Below are 6,293 nucleotides of genomic sequence, written 5' to 3'. Positions count from 1 at the left end.
CTGATTAGACCTCTCTGGGTGCCAGATCCTTATATGCAAGAGGACCATGTACTGTTCAACCTTAACTTTCAAAGATTTTTCCTGTGAGTCCACTAAGAAAAATGGTCAATGAGCAGCCAATGCCACCTATCTCAGATACACCTTTTGACAGAGGCAAGATCTTAAGTTCAAGGTTGAGTTTATAGCAGCAATTTTCAATTGGTGTGCCACAAGAGTTTTCAATATATGCAATACCTGACTATTTTAGTCAGGGGCACTGACCTCTCTTCCCTTAGATTATCAAATTAAAAAATGACAACATCTGGTATGAATGGATCAAAATTATACCTATCCTGTCAGATTGGCAAAAATATATATATATTTAGTGTGCTTCAGAGTTTTAGTAATTAGCTTATATGTGCCATGAGGTGGAAAAGGTTGAAAATCACTGGTTTATAGTGTTGGCGTGGGGAGTGAGTGGAACCACACCCAACAGGTCCCTAAGCCCTTCGAAGTCCAAACATAGCCTCTAACTTCCTTGTTAGCCTCTTATGAGCCTCTTAGCTCTCGAACAAACCAAAGCCAAAAACACAGGGGAGGCATCTTTTTTTTCCAAGATGTTTGCGTATTGGTCCAGAATATAAGAAATAAGAACAGGAGAAGGGCCATGGAATCTAGGGGTCTCTATGTCCATCCCTCAGTCTACCTCCTTCATCAATTACTGAGCACCCCTTATGTGCCAGAGATTAATGACATGACCCCTTTCTCAAGAAAGTTACAGGGGGACCAGACACATAAAAAAGATGGTAAGGGCTTTGGAGTGGACTAAAATGCATAACTTTCTGGAAAGATACAAGGGGCTCTAAACCAGGGTGTAGTAGGGTAGGCTGTCAGGGAATGCCCTGGAAAGCCAGACTTGAGTTCGGAAAATTTACTGCCTCTGAAAATTGCGTTGTATTGTAGCTTATTCTCCTGCTAAAGCCATTTCCCATCCATTTTAAAAGGGAAGTAGAGTCCTGTTAACTAGATCGTGTGAGAGGCACGGGAGCGTAGGGTACCACATTATCTGGGTCCGACCCCTAGCTCTCAGTTCACTAGCTCCTCTAAAATGTCATCTTTCTCTGTTACTGTTCCCCTCATGGTTCTAAATTAAGGTGGCAAAGAAGAAAGAAAAAAGCTTTCTCATCAGCAAGCAGAGCTGATGAAGTTGGTGTGGAACAGAGGCCCCTCTCCCAACCAGTGATGAACTCCCTCTCAGAGGCCATTCTAGAACCTCTAGAGCTGCATGCCTTTAAAATGACCTTCTCTTCGCCGCTGAGCCAAATTGAGAAATATTCAGACCCAGAAAATGGCTGGGGAAACCCACCAGTTGAGCTTGGCTGAGGTTTGAGGTTCCATCTCTGAAGACGCTGGCACAGGTTTTTATTTGTGTGTTTTTTTACATGAAGGAGAAAGTTGGCTTTCATTTTCTTCCAAGGCATAATTTAACCTGTGCTTGGTTGTCGCTTCCCCCAGTGGCTGGCGGGTGAGAGAGGAGGCGGGCCACGGGGCAGAGTGTCTAGCATATAGCAGGTGCTCAGTGAGGGCTTCCAAGTGACAACGAGAGAAACAGTCTCCTCAGGCTTGTTCCCGATTCTGCTGTGAACCTCTTTTCAGGTTGTTTGGCTTGTATATAACGGTGCTCAGAAAAGAAACAGAACCATCCAAAAAAGAAACACAGGTCTGTTAGAGCCCTGTGAGTGCCGAGTAGCAGAGTTTCTCCTTGGCCCTTTCCAGGACCGCGTTGGCTAAGAGTTGTTGTCACTCCCCGCCAGCGGGAAGACAACACTGTTTACAGCAATAGTAGTAAGACCATGGTAGGTGGGAGAGGCTCCTCTCCCCCCCTAACAAATGACAAATCATGCCTCTGCGTTTATTCACACTGTCCCTCAAGGCCACATAAGCAGAAGAAATTCAGGTCCAGGGGCAAACTGCTGGTTGGCACGTTCTACAGGGTCTCTGCACTTTGATATACTTCTTGCCCCAAGAGTAATCAAATAGAAATATCTTCTCCCATCTGTTATTTTACTTCTTACATTAAATATTTTATTTTTTGATATCCTGCCTTGTTCCAGGAAGAATTTACTATGGCTGTCCTGTCAAATTGCTTTAATTTGGGACCCGGGCTCCCTCCCTATCAGATGACTCACCTGAGATGTACTTAAAGCAAAAACAATCAGAGAGATTACCAGGGGCAAGGAAATAATGTAGTTTCCCTCCCTTCTCCCAGGAAGATAGGTCAACAGAGACAAAGCTGCCTGATTCTTGTTTCCTAGTGGCTAGAATAAGGAGGAGACGTGAGGGACACCCAGCTCTCCAACAAGACAGGGAGCTTCTTGAGGCAGAGATGGAGTTATGTTTGGATCCCTAGCACCAAGCACTCTGGCATACAGCAGTACTTTATAAATGCAGATGTATGAGTGACCACCCTGATGGTATTGAGGAAGGGGGAGCTGGCTTTCTTTTACTGTGCCCCAGAGATGGGGAGCGGAGGGGTTAGAAACAGGTCCTCTAGACCGCCAAATCTTGGGAAGCAGTGCAGGTCATTTTTGGCTGTAACAAAAGAATGACTAGAGAAACAAGAGAGCTGACAGCATCTAGGGAGACAGGCCACCAAGCCTTCTTTAACCTCCAAATTTCCTGTGAATTACACGGTCCGACTTGGCTTCCATTTAGCCCAGGATTACAGGGCACACTAGTCAAAAGTGACCACAGAGATCAATACGTATTTAATTCCATCATTTTACAGGTGTGGAAACTGAGCCCTGTAAAGACAAAGCTTGTCCCAGGTCACTCATGTAGAGACAGAGGCCAACTGCAGGAGCCAGAATTCTCAATGCTGAATCTCATGCTCTTTGAAATACTAATCGCACTGCATTGAGCTACCTCCCATTTTCCAGAAGGACTTCTAGAAGCCCCAGTTAAGGCAATTTCACTCTCTTAGGAGTGAATTAATCAGAATTAAGAAAAGCATTTTGTGCATCTTGAAATAATGGTACAGTATTTCTGAAACCTCAAACTCTTTCACTTCACAGGTTTTCATTTTTTCAAATTCCCTCTCTGCCAATATTTAAAATTTTCTGTGTGACAGTGGGTAGAAAACCTGTGAGGTCTCCTTCTGTTTTGTAGAGGGCATCATGTGAGTTACAAGAGGTACTGCTTGGAGGCACTAATTGTAACACTGAGAAAAAGTCAATGATTAGATTAATCACTGAATTTGATCAGTGTGAATTGCCAATGTGGGCCTTTCACATTTTAAAAACATCCCTGCTCTGTCCAAATTACTGTTTCAACTCTAGTAGAAACAGTTGCTATATAAAACAGGGTAGCTCGGTATAAATGTGGCTAACATATTTGAAAATAGTTATGATTCTTTTTTCCATGAATAAGTATATCAGGACCTCATATTTGATCTCTGCCAATGCAGTGAAAACATCATAGATTCTAGTATGCTTTGTTTCTAAATGATCTAGTTCGCACAGTAGTCTGTTGGCCTCCTATTCTAGCAAGTAATTTCAGAATTCATATCACTTACAAAGATGCCAAGTGGCTATTTAGAGAAGTGTGATTCAAAAAAAAGAAAAAAAGAAAAAAAACCCTCCAAAACAAAACAAACCTCCCCTCCTCCCCTACCCCGCTTCTCCCTCCCCCAAACCCCACGTGCTTTGTGCAAGACAGAGTCAACCAGTGGGATTCACAGGAGGTCCCCAAGTCAAATGCTGCAGCTGCGTTTCAAAAAAGGGTTGGATAAACTACAGCCGTTAATAACATCTGTATCTATGCAAGCTAAGACGATGATAGGGGTAATCAGATCTCATGCTTCAGGGCATAAGATGATTGCCTGGTGGGAGGAGGAGGATTTGGCCTTTCAGGTACAGCAGTCCACCATTCAGGAGGTGGGCTGCAGACACTTCCTCCAGGCTCTAAAATGTCGGGTGTAACTGACATGATTTTGGAGTAGCTGAAACAGTAATTTGAAATTTAACGTTTCTATCAGATTAGGACATTGAATAATGAGATATTTGAAATACCCACATGCACCACGTCCAACATATGTGTATTTCTCTATAGATAAGATACAAATATTTAGATGCTTTTTTTTGAAGGCTGAATTTCTTTGGAATGTTTTGGCTGTCTTTTAGTGCAAAGCAAATGCTTACTAAATGCTAAACAACAACAAAAACAGTGGAGGTAATTCAACTTTAGTCCATGCATTTGTGATTAGCTAAAGAATGTATAATTACCCAAGTATTCATAATTGCACATAGTTGGGATCCCTAATATTCAATCCCTAAGTATATTTATTTACAGTTGCATTAGCTGAGTAATGCTTGGAGTCACATGTTTGGAGTGTAGAAGGAATGCATTCATTTCAATGTCCTGATCACTAAAGTAATTTTTAAAACTTAATATCTGTCTGCAAGTGAGGAAGGAATTATGCAAAAGAACCTTACTTTCTCTTTGGATTTCTTTAATATTGTCAAACCCTAGGAGGGGTACACTTTAGTACAGTTCACAATTTAATTGATTTTGAAAATACTGCAAGTGTGAGTAGGACTAAAAAACTGCATTTACTTAGACTGTATGTACTGCGTGTGCTGTGTGTGATGTATGTGATGTATGTAATGTATGAGCTGCAGGGCACACAGCATCAGGGGAATGTAGTCTTTTCAAGGAGCTGAGTTTTAGCAGAGTGGTTGGAGTTCTTTTGGCATGAAAGACATTCTTGCTACTGGCTTCATTCATCACTATTACTAACCCATTCACTTCTGTTGCACACAGAAGGACTATGCTGAAGGATATTACTGTTAAATGCAATTTTTAAAATGATGCACACAAACAGTTTATGGGGGGGCGGGAATCCTGCAGCTGTTTGGCTGCAGACAGGCATGGGAAATTAGTCAGAAGCCCAAAGCATCATAGTTAATAACCATCATTCTGTTGTCTGGGATGTTTGTTTAAATACTGTTGACACTGTGTATGTATTGTCATCTCTTCTGAATTGTAGCTCTTAACCACTGAAACCTTGTTAAAGACCACCTAGGGTTTCCTCTGTACGATGCTGAAGTGTGTATTCACCTGGTAGATAAACAAAAACAGATTTTTGGTTTCAATTTTTCTCTCATGTGTAACTAGCAGGAGATTTTTCAATCTGGACTAAAGAAAGAGATTGCCTGAGTGCAGTAGAAATAGACGCTGCGGAGTCCCAACCTTTGTATTTCAACTCCAGTGAGAGAAAATGAACCAACCCATTAACTGATTAATACAATTCAGTTCTGCTTAAAATTCACAGTTCAGTTTGCTATGAGACTGTATTTTAAAGGACTCATATTTGCCATAAAGTATGAAGAAATCAGTAAGTATTCTTTTCATCAACAGCATGTTAGTTCCACCCCCCACCCCCCCCACCCCCACCCCCGCTTTTAGATTTTGCTTATTAAGTGAGGTCATTTGGGAGAAGAGCGGCTCTGGTGGGTGGGAAAAAAAAAATCTAAGAGCCCGACTCCCAAGTTGAGAGCTCCAGATCACGAGCGATTCCGTACAAAGCGTTTTATATCTTGACTTATGAGGGCACAATAGCCAGCCTTACAAAGGCACCACCTGTGATTTAGCACGGCTGACGTCTTTGTTAAGGAGGAGCCGGAGGGCAGAAGAGAAACAGCACGTGCACCACCCCGAGCTTGCTACCCTGGACCCACCGTCAAGGCTGTTTCACTGGGTCGCCGAGGCCTCGCCAGGTTTTTGGTTACAGTTTTGTTTTGTTTTTTTTTTTAAGGAGGTGCGGAGAGAGAGGAAACTAAGCCTTCCACCCTAACTGAGCTCAATCTCTGGATGTACAGCTTGCAAGCTCCCAACTGTCCCATTTTACAGACGGGTAAATGAAGGTCAGGCCCGCGGAGTGTCTGGCTCAGCAGGTGCCAGGGAATGGGGCCCCCGCAGGGTTTGGGGGACACCAGCGGGGGTGCGGGGGGTGCAGAGGGGGGCGGGGGCGGGGGACGCCCTGTCCCCGTCTCGGCCCAATCTTTAGGCCAGTGGCTTTTTGCTTCTTTCCCGAAGGTCGCTTCTGACAAATCTATCTATTTGGGGCAAATTGTCAGTGAGAAACTTCCGCTCGAACTGCCCGGGACAAAACCGGCTGTTTGAAAATGGTAAATCCCGCGGCCCGGCGCTGCGGAACAATGGGCCGAGGGTGCTGCTGCGGCGGGGGCGGCCGCGCGGGCCGCACAAAGGGCGGATTAATTGGGGCCGCGGCTGAGCGGTTCGCGCTAGCTCCA

The sequence above is a fragment of the Desmodus rotundus genome, chromosome 11, assembly GCF_022682495.2.
Source record: "Desmodus rotundus isolate HL8 chromosome 11, HLdesRot8A.1, whole genome shotgun sequence".
NCBI classification, from domain to species: domain Eukaryota; kingdom Metazoa; phylum Chordata; class Mammalia; order Chiroptera; family Phyllostomidae; genus Desmodus; species Desmodus rotundus.
The sequence above is the reverse complement of the archived record's forward strand: the minus strand, read 5'-3'. Positions refer to the sequence as shown.